General features: G+C 34.4%; 1 protein-coding gene across 5 annotated transcripts in view; it reads left to right on the top strand.

The window, feature by feature from the left end:
• The window catches only part of FSTL5 (follistatin like 5), a 239,717-nt gene that overhangs the window by 150,255 nt on the left and 72,677 nt on the right, over window positions 1–16,785 (top strand). The gene's annotated exons all lie outside the window — the stretch shown is intronic.

Below are 16,785 nucleotides of genomic sequence, written 5' to 3'. Positions count from 1 at the left end.
AGTATTAACAAAAATTATGTATTGCTTTGAAAGTACACCTAGTGAAACAAAAGGAAAATTAAATGGCAGCCTTCTGGTTATTAGGCTACTACTCTTACAGCAAAACAAGCTGAAACCAAGTACTCCACACAGGCCAAGCCAAACTCAAAGTGAGTATGACAGCTCCAGTCCAGATGTGTGAGATGTGACCTGCTGTTCAGCAACGGCAAATTCTGTGTTTGTGAATACAAAGAATTAGTATGGGTGGTGAGCCGCAGTCATGCAAGTAGCACTCCATCACATTTTCCATAATTTAAGTGCCTACTAAGTTAAAATCAAACTAAGAGTCGAACTCTATTTTTCTTTAATAGAATGTAGGAATTCAGAACAGATTTATTCCAAACAAAATAGAAACTTTTCCTTCTTCAGAATTTTCTTATTTCACTGTTTCAATTTGGTGTCCTAAAATATTATGATGTTATGGTAGCATGCGTGGTGATTGTGAAATTATTATTTTTCACTGTGTGATGATTTTTGGCCACTTCTGATGTTTTTAAATGTGTAGAAGAAACAATCCAAGTGATGAAAATATGACCAATTTTTTAAAAAGTACTTTTCATAACTACATCTTGAGATCTTATAACTGAGCAGTAGCATTGGCAGGGAATAATTTTTGAATTGTTTTTTTTTTTTTTTTTTTAAAAGAAGTTTAAAAGATACATTACTCTAAATTAAAAATGCTTGAACCATAATTGTTGTTTTTTTTTACCCATTCCACAGTTCTTTATTCCTTGAGCTGATAGTATATGTTTGTCTGTTTTTTTGTTTTTCGTTTCCAAATTTTCAATCTGTTTTTAAATACAGTGTAGTACCTTATATTTGCAGTGGGTTTGTCTCTATACCTCTTAGCAGTAGCGGGATAGATTTGATAACTGTTGAACTCCTCTCATTCTCTCTGAAGTTTGTCTGCCTAACAGCTGGAGCAAAAGTTATTCATATTTATGCTGAAGAGCAGTAACGAAAATTTGGGTTCATACAGCTGAAGAAATGGCTCCTATACACAAATGCAGTGCAGAATTAAGTTTCTTTGTTTGCTTGTTTTTCCCATCTTTAACGAGTTGCTTATTTAGGTAAGAAAAGGGAATGGAAGAAAGAGAAGGAAGGAATTTTTTTTCAGTCTCTTGTACAAGGCAGTTAAATGGGCACAGAAATACAAGCACTGTGTCATGGAAAAGGAGGTGGGATATCAGTCACAGGCCCACAGTCTGTAGTAATTCCTAAATCATTTTTCAAGGATGCTTTAGAAGACAGCCTTGTAGCTAAAGCAACTAAAATATAAAACATACCATAAATAGTAAAATATGATTTTAAGACATTTGAATGTGGTGAAGGCTGAAGAGCCCTCATTTCTAAGTATGGGTTTTAAATGGTATCTACCTTCAGCAGGAGAGTGCTACGCAAAAAGAATCACAAGATTCAGAAGGCTGAAAAAGAACTGAGAGTAGGCATTAGTGGTATTTGTGTCATAAACTTGAGCTATAAAGGGGAAGGCTATAATCAAGCATACCATGCGCATTTCTAGCTGTGATTTTTAACTGGCATTTAAAAACACTTCAATAGGATTTTGATCTTTGAACCCAGTTGGGCAAAATTAAAAGGTATTGTCACTATTATGCTGACCAGCTTGCTCTCAAAGTTTTTTTTTGCGTTTTAAAGGATTAGGCAATTACATTTCATTTAAATATGAATGCATATCTATGGGCTTTATTATCAGTACTGCCACACTAGCACTTGCAGGTGAGAAATCTTTTTTCATTGACATACTTAATTAGAAATGTTTCTGTCATCTAAGGACTGTAAATTTAGAATTAAACATAGCTGTAAATTTTACTGCTTCTTTGTTTGTCACAGACAACAGGAAGTTTGTTTTTTTTTCTGGTAGAAACTAATTCTCCTTAAGAGCAAATTAAATCATTGACTGTTGTAAATGTATTTACACACACACACGTATATATATGTATACGCATTTTTATATGGTATATACGTATCTGTGTGGTATATGTGTAATTGCATATATTCTGTGAATTATTGTCAATCTGTTTTTGTTTGCAAAATGAGTAAGAGAGATAGGCAAGATAACTCGAGATAAAAATATAAGCAGTGGTGTAATAATTCCTCTGATAATCCCTCTCTCCTTCAGAAAATCAGATATTGAGGCACTAATAAAGAAGGGAAATACTTAAGAGGGTGAACTGCCTTTGAAGTATGCACTGAAGTCCCAGTCTGCAAAATGTTACAAGAATTTGAAAGTGCTTAATGGCTTGTGTAGTGTTTTGCAGACAAGTAAGCCTGACGTGTCTTTTGTGTTATCAGCTGCTTTCATATATATCATGAGCTTGTTTATGTTGCTATGGCGTATACCCACTAGATATATTTACTAGATGTGTAACAAGTTGTGTAAAATAGAGCATACAGAAAGGTACTTGATAGTTTTTTTCCATTTGTATAATTAAAGTGGGAAGTATAGATCTCTGTACATCTTACAACCATGGGACTGAAGGGAATCATCTTGAACAATCGGGTCAATTTTCCACTGCTCCAGCTGCACAATGTAAAATTGTCTTCTGAGAGTTATCCAGCTCCATCTTAGCATTTTAATTTGTTGGATTGTTTTCTTTCAACACGTAGTCCCAAATTTTATATAAGAGATTTTATATAGGAGAATGTGGTTTTAGTTGTAGTCAGAGCAAGATGTATTTAACCTTGTCTGAAAGGGTGGCTGGAAGCATAGGAGGCTGAAGCCAAACAAAAGGGAGAAGTAGAGGATACGGATTTGTGAATGCTTTTTCTTCTGAAAAATAAAACTCATCTGATGCACTTTTTCGAGGACCTTCTGTTTTTTATGTAATGTCTTCTCTGCTATGAAGATGATATTGTGTTTAATGCCTGTCTTCTGTTGCTCTTTTCTAAAATTAATATTTTCTCCCTTATAGTTCCTTATAAAATGAAATTTCAAAGCAGGTACTTCAGGTGGCCTTTATAGTGGCTTACAAAATCTCGAGGGATACTAGAAGTAAGTAAATAGCTTATTCTCACTCAGTGCAGTGCAGATGTGTATGTTGGCCCTTCTGTGATCACAGTAGAAAGAATGATGGTAATTTAAATATTTATGAATAGAACTGATTGAATACAACAAATAGAAATTACAAGTTTATGGGAAATAAGTGCTTTTCATTGGTCCTTTATAATAATAGAGCTAAATGCTTTAACAACTCATAGTCTGTATAAAATGAAGAAAAAATGGTGTTTGCCAAAATTTTTTAGATTAATGTAGAACTATTTTTATCTTATGTGCCAAAAAGGGGCCATGAAATGAAAGTCTGAAAAAGAGGAGGCTCAGGGGAAACCTTATTTCTCCCTACAGATACCCGAAGGGACCTTGTGGAGAGATGGGCATTGACCTTTTCTCCCATGTAACTGTTCACAGGACTAGAGAGAATGGCCTCAATTTGTGCCAGTTGTGTTTCAGGTTGAACATTAGGAAATACTGCTTCGAGAGATTGATCAGGCACTGGAATGGGCTGCTCAGGGAGGTGCTGGAGTCAGTGTGTTTCTGGAGTTGTTCAAAAAGTATTTAGATGTTGTACTGAGGGACATGGTTTAGTTGGAGATATTGGTGATAGGTAGACTGTTGGGCTGAATGATCTTGGAGGTCTTTTCCAGCTTTTTTATGTACTTGCTATTGCTCTATGTATTTAAAAGTACCTTAAAAGCGTTATTCAGGTCACAAATACAAAATTGAGATCTTATTGCTGGGGTAATGCTTGTGAATCTGTATGTAAACCTTCAATAACGACTGTTATTAGTTGGTCAGGGATGGTGATGCAAAAATGCCATTCACTGTAGTTTTTGGGTGAATCTGTGACCAGTGCATAATATGAATGTCAAAGCTTGTGCTTTGGTTTGTGTTGAATTATATAGAAAGTTAAACAGCAAGAAGTATCCATAAATGCAAGACTTAGTTAAGAATTATTATCAGGTAGTCTAATTCCTGCAAAATGTTTTTAAAATTGCACTGCTCTACTTAACATAGTTTCACTCTTACTTAATTCTGTCAGCTGCAATTATTACAGGTGCATGTTCCAAAATCCTTTTTTGAAATGTGTATCTCTTTCCAAAGAGAAAGACCAGAACTTACCGCTCCCTTTTGTCCCCTCTCCTCTCTCTCCCCCCAAAAAGAAATCTAAGTAGAATCCTAGAATTGTTAATGTTGAAAAAGATCTCTAAAATCGTCTAGTTTAACCATCAATCCTTCAGCACCATGTCCACTAAATCAAGTCACTCAGCACTACATTTATATCTTCAAGTCCACGAAGTCTTACTCAAAAAATACCCACTGGATTTACGTTTGAGTGATTTCAGTATCGTGTCAAAAATGTTTAATGTGAAATCTGAGTCAAAGCTTTTTAACTGTGACAACTCCTGAATAATAAAACTGTTTAACAAATAGCAGAGGAAAGAGTTTCTGAAGATTTGTCTCCTGCTATCATTAATTCCTTCTTGCCAACAAGTAGTGTGTGTCCGGTTGTTGTTCTGGGGAGAATTATATTTCATCTCTAGCTTTGGAAAATACAAATTAACAACATACTGAGCGGAAGGTATTGAACTTTGTGGTAATATTTTTCCACTCGATATAATCCACCTGTGCTACCTGTATTTTCAGTCTAGAGATCATCAGCAGGAAAAGAATACAACCTACAACCCCTTGTATAGAATGGGCAGATTTTAAAGCTCGTCATTTCAGTGAAGTGCATTTTTAAGGCATAAAATGTTGTTCCATGATTTGAAGTAGTACGCCTGTAATTTCTTGCGTGCTACTAATTAATTCATTTTGATGCCAGGGGTTCCCACACAATCATAAAATGCATTTTATTTGGTTCATCTCTAATAAGACTTTTAGAAATTATGTTGTTTTGTGTTCTGTTATACGGATACAAGTTTTGTTACTGTTTTACTTTGGGCTAGGCTAGGAAGATAATGTTTTCATGACAATGCATGAGAACAGTAATTCTATTTAAGAAGACACTTAATGGCAAAAAAAAAAAATAAAATAAAACAAAAAAATAAACCTTAAAGTATGCAATATTCTTATTTATATTCAATTTACATTTGTAAGCCTGTTTCGTGCGTGCCCAACCTTGCATGTTAAGATCAGGAGCGTGATAAGCCTTGCTGAATGATTTGAGGTGGCTTGGGAATTAGTGCATTGGGCCATGGCTGGTGGTGAGCCTAGCTGTTCAGTGATTGGAGTCTTCTTGGACCACCACTTCAAGTGTATTCCCATTCCCAAGTTGCTTCCAGCACAATATGCAGCCTGTATTGCATATGCTTTCAATGCAGCCCTACCAGTTACAGTTCCTGGAGCTCTGTACAGTATAACAGCTTTATATGGTCAATACACAGGACTTCATAAGCAAAAACATTTCTAATCAAATTGCAATTAGAATTTCAAATTTTTTATTGCAAGCTCTTTTCTGCTCATCTTGCCTTCTGCATTTCTCTTTACGATCACTCTGTGTGTGGTTTTTTTATATTAAAAGAATAAGCATGCTTATTATTACTTTTTCCCTTAAATGTTTCCACTTGGCAGTGTAGAAGACCTTTGAGAAATACCGAGCTTTTGCCCGTTCAGTTCTGGATCAGTGTAGGAAATGTTTTTTTTTTTTTTAACAAACTTAATTTTATAGCATGCATTCTAAATGTTGGTTAATATGTGATGGTATTATGTAGTTAGTATTTTTTTTTTCTTTTGAAGTTTAACCTGCATATTGCTTTTCTTCTGGATAAGTGTCTCGCTCCAATTTATAGGAGGGAGAGGAGGTTCTTTTATTATCTATATACCCGGCGTGAGATTAAGAAGCAACGGTTCAAATGCTGGTCCAACCAGTTCATTACAAATCTTAATCAGGGGAACTGGGGAAGGGGAGAACGGACACTATTATGAATTAGGGTAAAGGGGAATGGAAGGGGGGCGATAGAAATGAAGAAGCAAGGAGTCTTTATAGAAAGAGGGACATAGTCACCACCATGGATCCAGCTTGGTTCGTAGTTCAGTCTTTGATCTTCATTAGTGGTGGGTCGTCAGGCAGAGTTGTTCTCTTGACAACGACGACAACGACCATGGTGATGATGGCCCTTTTTCAATGCTTCAAAGTGGTTGAGTCAGCTGTCTTTGCAGTGACAGCTCAAATCCATAGTGGTTGAGTCAGCTTTTCTTTGAGTGGCAGCTCAAACCCAAGGTGGTTGAGTCAGTTCTCCTTGCGGTGGCAGCTTCTGGCTCTGGGATCTCAGCAGGAACCTCCTTTGTTCTTATCTTTCTGGCCTTGCCAGCAGATAAGAGGAAGCAGGGAGGCACCAACTTGTATCTTGCCTTCGCAGAATACAATGGTATCATCCCCCAGCCTTCCATACTTAGCTGGAGTGGTTTAGCCACAGGCCAGATCTTCTGCCAGTGAACACTCCTGAGCACTCTCTTCTGCTCTTCTGCAGAGCAAGCAGCTGTGGGGGAAGGGGCTTGCAAATGTTCCCAAAGCGATATCGATTGTCACACAGTTAGCACCCATCACTTGACAAGTCACTCAGAGTCTTTTCACAAGAAAAACCTCAGGAAGCAAGCTTTGAGCCAAAAAAAAAAACAAAGAAGGATTCTCACAATAAGGAAAAGAGTTATCAAGATATTACATGATTTGGTTTTTGACATGAAGTTCTGAATAAGTGTGGTGTTTGCAATTTTATGTAGTTCTGTTAATGTCTCTCCTAGGCCAGAAAATATTTGTACACATTTAGGTGAAATAGAAAATAGATAAGAAGTGTCAAAATGATTGCATCCCATTTTAGTGTGAATAAGCTATTATTTTATAAATTTAGATGCATAGAAATGGAATTCTAATTAAGTTATGCATGACAGCTTTGTAATAAGTGAATGATTGTTTGCTCTGTACATTTAGCTGTAAATCACTATCCATGGTGAACTTCAGTCTTTTTACAGCTGATATCTTTATGTTGCTAGTTCAGAGATAATATTTTCATTTTTGCAAGTCATTGTACCCGTAGGATTGTGTTATTATTGATGTTCCAGCGTTCACAAACACCTTCATCTAGATGGTTCACATTTCAAAACACTTTGAAAATAATAATTTATAATCAGTTATCTTTACTAACTGTTGTAAGGGAATCAGTCTTACTGCAATGCAGGGGCTAAGGCATAGGGGAGAGAAAATGCTTCCAGATTATTATCCACAATGTGGAATGACTTGAATAAAGGAGGTGATCACTAGCTAATCCACAAAGCAGGGACATTAAAATATATTATTCACAGCAAAATTACACTTCTCCAACTGTAATGAATATTAATATGCTCATAAAATATCATTTAGTAAGAAATCTTGATAGCCATTGGACTACTTGTTTTCTTTGCACCCATAAAAATCACCTCTTTATCTGGATTTCTTATTTGGAAGTAGTTTTAGCCTAGAGCTATGATACTGTTAACCAACAATAAATACTCATTTAAGCAAAATTTCTAAAATAATTTAACATTATCATAATTTAAAATATACATGCATATTACTTTTCCTTCAAAAATAAATGGAATCATGTTTAAGTTATTGAGGAATCAGCATAGTGTCATCTCTTTAAAACAAACAAATGAAAAAGCCATGAATAGGGGAAAAATAAAAAGGTAATGCATGCAGTTCTTTTAAGAGTCTTAGGTATGTATTAGAGAAAGTTGCTTTACTTTGAATATAGAGCAGAATGTAAAAATTTTGTAACTGTTTGCTAAGAGGAGATTAACAACACTTAGCAGTTGTTTGAATGTTGGGATTTTTTTAAAGACGTATCATAAACACTGCTAACCAGAAATCTAAGGTGGATTTACTGTAACATGATAAGAACCTGAGTTAATTTCTCAACTGTGCTTAAGAAATGGGGGGGGGGGAAAGGAAGTTGGATCTGATCTCAAGTCATGAAAAGGAGATCCTTTAAAATACTAAGATAATTTAAGTATTTCAGATGATGAGTGAATTAAATAGATTCCTTTTTCTCCCAAGAATCAATTTATTTATTTCGAGAAGGATAAATTTATTGTTTTTGAGCAGATTTTTGTTTTAATGTTTTTTTTTTCCTCTGCAAGCTTGAGTTTGCTAGTTGTTCTTAAGCATAGAACACTAATGTTCACCTTACAAACTAAGTAACTTTATTCCTCAAATTGATGGGTGTCGTTATATTTTTACATATTCTGGAATCCAAATCAATCTTTTCCTGAAAGAAGACTCTTGGGGATTTGTTTTTTTTTTTTGTTTGATAACTCATCTACTCTGCTCATTGTTTGTTGGTTCCAATCATATGTATAGGTAAGCAGATGAGTTATTGCAGTCAGAAGAAGACTATGAAAGGCTTTTAGTAGTTCCTGGGATTTGTGAATTTCTTAAACTTTAAAAGGGAATCTGAAAAAGTAGTTTTGCACCTGTAGTTTTGCACCTAGATTGTATGAAAGAACATTGGAAATTTGTAAATAGGGATTAAAAAAAAAATCCGACCCTGCAATGGTTGTGTGCTTTTCTTTAGACCTTAATGTTATTGAAAGGTGTATTGCGTTATACTGGGAAAGTTTTTTTGATGGAATGCTTTCAAATTTTTATTGCATATGATAAGGGGAAAAGAGCTGGAAAATGTCCCAGATCACAGAATCACAGGAGTTGGAAAAGGGACCTCAGGAGATCATCAAGTCCAACCCCGTTGCTTCCATTGCTCTCTCAGTTCATTCCAATTTTCCTACAGAATTGCATTCTGGCAAAATGTTTTTATTTCAGGGAATTTCATTACTAACTTCATTTCCAAAGCACAATAATTACAATTTCAAGTTTTACTATAGTATTCTTCTATAACTCATGAGTATATTTACTTACTTAGTTTATGCATTTTACTGCTTCAGAAAGACCGTGTATTTGGTCAGCCGAAATAAAGAGTGAATGGGATATCTGAGTCTAAGTATTTGCATAAATCCTTGAAGAAAATGAAGTAATAGATAAAATATTTGTTTTGAATATTTTAGATATGAAATGAAAACAAGTGATTGATCTTAACGCTCCAATTTAAATGCTTCAGTGAACAGGTGAAGCTTACTACCTGATTTTTGAGTTATGCTCTATGCACATAGGTATGTTTAGTGTAACACACATGTGCACCCAAATAAAAGTGTGTAGGTGTATAGTTTAATCTGTGGAGTACTTTTTAAGGCACTCTATTAAGACATTGAATTCCTATTCAAAAATATTGTCAGTTTTGTGAGCACGGTTTTGCCACAGGGTTCGGAGCAGGAAAGGGAGAGGAATTATTGGAAACAACTAGAAGAAGTATTTTATTGGAGACACACCCAGGCGTATTTTTAATCTCAATTTCCAACTTTCTATAGGAAAAATAGCACAAGTAGGAGCTTAATAGGCCAGAAGAGAGTGTACTGCTTATCAACTGTCATACCGTTCCCAGTACATCAGCAATTATAGCAATTTTAATTGTTTAAAACTGTTTAAAAATGTTTAAATTGTTTAAATTTTAATTGCAATGATCTTCATGGGTGTTAATGTGCTTGCAGTGTGTCCAGATCGTTTTCCTGGCTCTCTTCTGTCGCTTATTTTACATCACTGTAGGTTATTTTTGTTCTGTTGTGGTTTGTAGTTGTTTGTTTTTTTTTTCCAAGTTAATTTTTTCCATTTAGTTTTCTCCTAAGTAATGTTTGCATATTTGCATTTTCTGTTTGCCTTCTCTTTTCCAAGTCTACAAGGGTTGATTAAATGGATAAGTTGAATTTCTGTGTGTGCTCCTGAGGCACCTATGCCAGAAGATGCCATGGAATAGGGGGGAGACAATCAGAACAGCTGAGGGCTGCCTGCTCTGTTTGCTCTGTACTTCTGAGATTCTTTGTATCTTGTTTATAAAATGTGTTGAGTAAAAGAGTGAAATAGTGATTTTCAAGGCCCTTCAAGATGCATCTCTTTGGGAAAGCAGAAATGTGTATCCATCATACTAACGTGTTTCCTGAACTATTTTAAGCTAAGGGAAGGAGACTATCTCTAGTCTCCTATTCAATGCTTGGCTTATTCCAAAGGCATAAAGCTACTAAGATTACAGAGGATAGGATAATTGTTTGTTACGGTCTTATAATTTAACAAAGAGTTTACTTTGAGGCTCAGAAAGATTTAAAAAAAAAAAAAAAAAAAAAGGATGAATAAAAGAAAACGAAGAAGTGAGCAAATAAAAAAGAATGTTTTTAGTGAATGAGTTTATCAGCTGCCCACTTGAAATATATCATTTTAAAAATTCCTTTTAAGTTCTCTTCTACGCATTTTATTTGTGTGGGATTGATGTTGTAATCTAAAAACATTTACTTTAAGGACAGTGTGATTTTTTTCCTCTATAATATCTAATATCTATAATAGCAACTGCTATTACATGTTTTAGGTATTTTAGTGCATTTACAAAGTGTTTGGATGAAAGGGTGTTTTTTATATGATTTTATATGATACTTCTGACTTGGAGATAACTACATTTTCTGAATGTATATGTTAAATGAAGGTAAATGCAATTTTAATGTTATTTTAAGTTAGGAAAGTCGAAATGAATTTAGTCCTGTTTAAGTGGAATTATTCAGTCTATGTGAAGATATGCATACCCATATAAATTAAAAAAATAAAATTACTTCTATTTATTTAATTTCCATAATCTTTGACCTTTTACCCTCTATTGTGGTATATCACAGCTGTCAACTTTTTGTAAGAAGCTTCCTTTTGCCTTTGCTGTTAATGCTATGAGGTAAAAGAATTTGGAGGTGTATAGAGGGAAGACACCCTAGAATATAAGCTGTTTAAGTCCATATAAACACTGACCATCTTATGACTGGGGAAGTAGTGGAAGAAGATTCTGACAAACCGTGTTTTGTCACTTCAGATAATTGCATTCAAAGCTAGGATGCTTCTTGCATCGCTTCTATCTTTTGAACTTCTCAGAAACATGCATCTCATGATTTTAGATAATAATTATGAATTCGTTATAGAGATGCTTGCAAGCAGAATTCAGTAGGAGCAGTTGGAAACACAGGTTGTGAATATGTAATGAAATTATATATCACATCAACTCTGCTGCCTGTGATTGTTGGAGGATTTATTTAGTTGTTAGACTGGTAAATGTTTCATATTCACAGGTTTAAAATGCATGTACAGTTATCCAAATGTGTTTTAGATACTTTGAATTTAAAAATTGAAAAAATAAAATAAAATTTCTACCAAAGGAAATAAGCACAAAAAATATATCTGTGTTCATGTGGTACACAGAATGAATTTGCCAGTAGATTCTGAAGCTAGTTTTCTAAATAAATTGTGTTCTCAGATTGTCAAATGCTCTGTTAAGTAGGTTAGCAAATCATTTATATGGGAGGTACAATTTTAGCCACAGTGAAAATAAAGGCACCACACAAGGCAGTGAAGCTACAAGCAGAAATATACATATTGCAAAATTACATAAAATATAATGCAAATATGTGCAGTTGTGAAAATATATGAGGATTGAGGGAGACACAAAAACCTTCTTTATATACTTCTTTACTTAAAGAACTGGGAAACTGTCTAAGATGGAAGCAATCCAAACAATTCATCTGATTACCATTCAACCATGAATAAATGATAGGAAAAATGACACTTAAAAAAAAAAAAAATTAGCTTTGTGATAATAATTCTTCTCAACCTAGACATGTGGTGGAGATGTATTTGTTGGAGGGAATAGTTGAAGTGGTTTAAAATTTGCTGAGCACTCTGTTTAAGGAATATTTGATGCTAAACAAAGATTAATGTTTTGTTTGTGCTTATGAAGTTCTACTCAAATATTCATTTGAGTAACAATGTATACATAACAACAACTTCTCTGAATTACAGTAAGGATCCATTTAGTCCAGTATCTTGGATCTTATTTTCTTTAGGGAAGATTACAAAAGAAGAAAAAGGGTATCAAGATTCTTGTGTTGTACCTCCTTTATTTCTAGTGATTTTTGTTTTGGAGACTGATTAATAGCTCTTGATGAATGCTTTGCTCAAAAATTTGGTTGCTTTTTGGAGCCATTTGAAATTAACATCTACATCATTGTTTCAGAATTCTTTAATGATTGCACACTAGAATAAGTATTTTTTGAACATTGTGCATGCTTTCTTTTTAGTTTATAATGTATGATAAAATACTGTGAGCAACTATGCTATATTCTCAGTCTCCCATATCCTGAGATTTTTTGAAGCTCCTGGCTAATCTTTGCAGTCAGCTCTTTTCCATTCTGAAATGTTTCATGTAAAAGCTGCTTGTGTGAAGAGCTTACCACATGCTTGATTGTTCTTACGATGCTTTTTTTCTTTTCAAGTTTTACTACATTTATTTATTTCTTTTTCCCCAGGGGAAAGGACTAAAAACAAACAAAGTGTCATCATGGATTTAGAGAGTGGTGTAGTAATGCTCTGCCTATTTTCTTTTATTAACACATTGTCAAGGCTGAGTACGTATTTGCATAAGGCTTCCAATTGTATTCTAAAGGTCTCTTACCTAAGCAATAATAACTTGTTCAGAGTCTATCTCTTTGTAGACAGGTTTGGTCCCCTTTTTCACCTGCATTCGATACTTTGAATAACCAATTACATATATACTAAACTTGGCAAACTAGTATCATAAATAATGTCTTTATGCAAATTTTTGTTTCATATCTAAATTATCTGATTACCTATTTTCCAAAATGTTCTCAGAAATGTATTGTCTCATTTTCTTCTCTCTCCTGCTGGTTCAACATGAGGCAATCCGGATGGAATTCCACCAGTGACTTTTCTTCATATGAAACTTAAAAACAGAACTCTTCAATGGAGAAATGAAAAATCATTTCTAAAACCATGAGCAGATCTGATGCGGGTTGTTTGTTACAAGGCAGAACAAAAGTCTGCTCGGGCAATAACCAAAAGTGAGGGCCTCTGTACAGACAAGTAATACAGCCTACCTTAAGTTCTGGTTTGTTTTATTTTTTCCTTCTACATGTAAATTACATCAGCAGATTGATTTATTTTTCAGTGTAACTTTCATTCTACTTCCGTCTGTGCTTTTTCCACATTATAAACTACTGTAACTGGCTCATAACTCTACTCTTCAGACTGCAGGAAACTATTGAATAACAACTGCATGGCCTTTCTTTTCTTGTAGAGGAAGTATAGTAGTGCTTTTCTGCTTCAGGCTTTCTAACTCCCATTTATATGTCAGGTAATTTGATTGTGAATTACTGCCTTAGAATTTTGTACTGACAGAGAGAACTATTTTCCAGGTTGGGTTTTTATAAAACTCTGAATACATCCAGAAGTCTTAAATACTTGGAAATTCTATTATCACTCTAAGGGGAGGAAAAAAAAAGATTTGAAATTTTGAAATAAAATGGAGCTGTACATTAAATAAAATTGGCAAATTATTATATTGATAAGCAGAAATCTTTGTGCATAAAACTGTGAGTTACGAGGGTTGCCAGTTCTCCTTTTATGATTCCTGTTTCATTATGAATTAGTTCCAGAAATATTTTGTAGTTTAAACTGCTGCATTGTAAATGTTTCATTTGAGGTAACTGCAAGTATGCAGTATTGATGTTCAGCATCTGTGTTTGCAGAGAACATAAGGAGCATTAAAGTTGGATCTATACTAGTAAAATGACTTGAAAATATTGATGCTAACTGTTAACATTTAAATAAAATGTTTTTTGTTTGAGCTAGTCATATGCAAACACAACAAGCATGTTGAAATTGATTTTTGTGTAAATTATCTTCTTTGGTTAGATAGATGCACCAAATATACAATAAATAATGCCAGAACCAATTATCAGTGCTTCATCAAATTAGCCCTTCCATGTTACATAGGTAAGACAGCTGTATTTAACATGAACTTAATTTTTTTTGAAATCTGTTTTCAAGAGGAAAACATGTTATGAATAATAATGAATGAGGATGCATAAAATGTGGTTATTCCTAATGTCCTTTCTCATTCAAATTTGGCTCTTAATAATTTAGAGTAAGATATACATTTTTCAATATGCAAGTGAGCTCATGGCAAATGTTGGTTTTGAATCTGTTTTCAAATAATATTATGATGTTTCTTCTGTTCTTCGTCAAGGCTGCCTTACATATTTGTGGTCTTGATTCCAAGAAGTTTTGAGACTATTATTAGCTATTCAAAGGTTAACCTGAAAAACTGAATAAGGAAGTAGTCTCAATGACCACATTTATTTTAAGATACTTTGGAATATATCATAAAGATGAAAAAGTTTGGACATCCACTTTCACTGAGACCCAAGGCTGTATTCTTTTTTATGTGAAGGTTGCTGATTGAGAATTTCAGATTTGGTACTGGGTTATGTTTTATATTAAATAGCGCGTGGACATGGAAATAGTAAATCAAACTTGACTGTATTTGCTTATGACTGACATGTGCTGCTGTGATCTAGGCTTGCTTCTAATTGAGTAGCTAGAGTGTGATCAGGGTTTACAAGCTTATGTAGTGTAAACACAGCGAACACTTAGCTGAACTTGGTACACTGGCAGAGCTGGTGTGTTTGAACCAATTTTTACTCAGTTTGCTGAAAAAGACATTTTATAATATTTTAGGCACTATGTCCTCTGCTTCCCAATGATTTAAAACATCCTGTGGTCATAAAGAGTTTTAAAATGCATTGCATCCTGGGCAACATATCAACAGAAGCTCTGGATATTTATGCTGCCAGGTACTAGACTAATGGAAAATAACCAAGTTTAAAACTATCTCAAATAAAAGTAAAGACATGGATAGTGCGACATGCAGCTTGCATGGTGTTATGCATAGCAATCTGCAGCAGAAAGGCTGCTATTCCAACTAAGCAAGGCATTGTAGCTAGCTTAATAGCCAACAGTAGCCCTTTTTATATCTGATTAGTAAATTTGTCTGAGATCCTGGTTATTTAGGTAAGACTGTTGTTTATGTCAGTTGATTTAAAATACAGTAACTGGAATTTAGGTAAATGATAGCACTGTGGTGGCAGCTGAAGAGTAAAAGCACAAATGAGACAATTTAATGCAATGATGGCCATAAGGAGAAATAGTTTTATTAAGCAAAAAAAGATGCTGAAGACTGTAATTAGCAAATACACCCTCAGAACCTAGAAGTTAGAGCCTTAAATTCATCTTTTCTTTTGACTGCCACCAAATGCATTTTTCAGTGTTAAGAATGCAATGTACGAACATATGTCCATACAGATTGTTGGACAAGAAAGGTTTCTTAGCTATAGGTGTCATATCATATAATTATGACAACTACAATTAGAATAAATCGTTACTTATGCATTCTGAAGGACATATTTTCTAAGCAATGTGGCACTGTAAATGAGAGTGTTGATCATATTTTTCTGGACTGCTGTGGTTTCTGTTGCTTTTAGAATTTTTTTTTTAGTATACAGCTATTTTAATTATATCTTGCCCATTTGAATATGGCCATTAAAATGACATTGAAGTCTGAAAATGACAATAAATTATTAGGAAATTATTGTTTCATCTACTCTGAGATCCTCTTCCCAAAGCAAACCCTAAGGTTTTCATTTGTTACAGCTTTATTAGCTCAAAAGAGACTGTTGTGTAATTTTGAGTGTATAATCTATAAAAGCTCTACATTTATATCTGTACTTAAACCTAAGGTATCGTATCTGACTATCTTCATATCAACAATTTATGTAGCATGTATCAAATCAAATTCTAGCCTATCACTTGGGCTAGACTAACTTGGAAATTTCCCTTAGGATTCATTGAATGATGCAGAAAATCTGTTACAGAGCATATTGGGAGAGATGTTAAGGTTGAAGAAGCAGTTTCAGTCTGGTGAGATGATAGAAATGGGACGGAGATTTATCTTTTACCAGCTCATTCACGGTATCTCCCAGAAGATGGAAATTCATAGAAGTTTGAATTTTATCTTCTTCTTATGGTGAAAGGCTACTCTGTAGCCTTTCAAGTGCTACAAGTGCTGTGTCTGGTTTAGTGGTTTCCCCTGTGGTGGAAAAGTTTGTAGCCAAACACTTCATGAGTTGGCTTTCCTGGCCTGTTTCCTTTGAGGCTAAAAAAAATTCTCCTGCAGATTGTATGGCCTCTGTAGGCTTTGTGGACTCTCATAACTAGCCAGTCTGTAGGATGAACCCTTTTATCTGTGCTGTTGTCACTGTTCTCAAAGTGAAGTGATGATACATCATCATCGTGTTCAAAACATTCTCCTATTAACATTCCAATTGCATGAGAATGTCAGACAAAGCCTGATATATATACGAGTGTGTATGTACTCTTTTCCAGTGCAGCTTTAGGTAGACTTGAGTGTTTTATCTTTGCAAGTTTAATATATTTGTTGTCCAGAAAGTAGTTCTATGAATTCGTGGTTGGTTCAGGTGTTGATACGATGTCACTGTGATAGAATCGTCACTTCAGAAACTCAGTGAATATATGTGGATTCTTCCCAGTGCTGATAACATTGCACTTCTGGTAATTCTTGATCTAGCATGATGCATTAAATGAGGTGCAGCCCATACCTACATAGAAACAGTTGTACGCAATGACAAGGGAGTCATAAATAATCAATGACTCCTTGTGCTTCCATGAACAGTGTTTCTGAAGTATTTTTTAATGATTCTAATGCCCTGCAGAGCAAGTGAGAATATATATTTTATTGATTTTT

The sequence above is a fragment of the Lagopus muta genome, chromosome 4, assembly GCF_023343835.1.
Source record: "Lagopus muta isolate bLagMut1 chromosome 4, bLagMut1 primary, whole genome shotgun sequence".
Classification (NCBI taxonomy): domain Eukaryota; kingdom Metazoa; phylum Chordata; class Aves; order Galliformes; family Phasianidae; genus Lagopus; species Lagopus muta.
The sequence above is the reverse complement of the archived record's forward strand: the minus strand, read 5'-3'. Positions and strand labels throughout refer to the sequence as shown.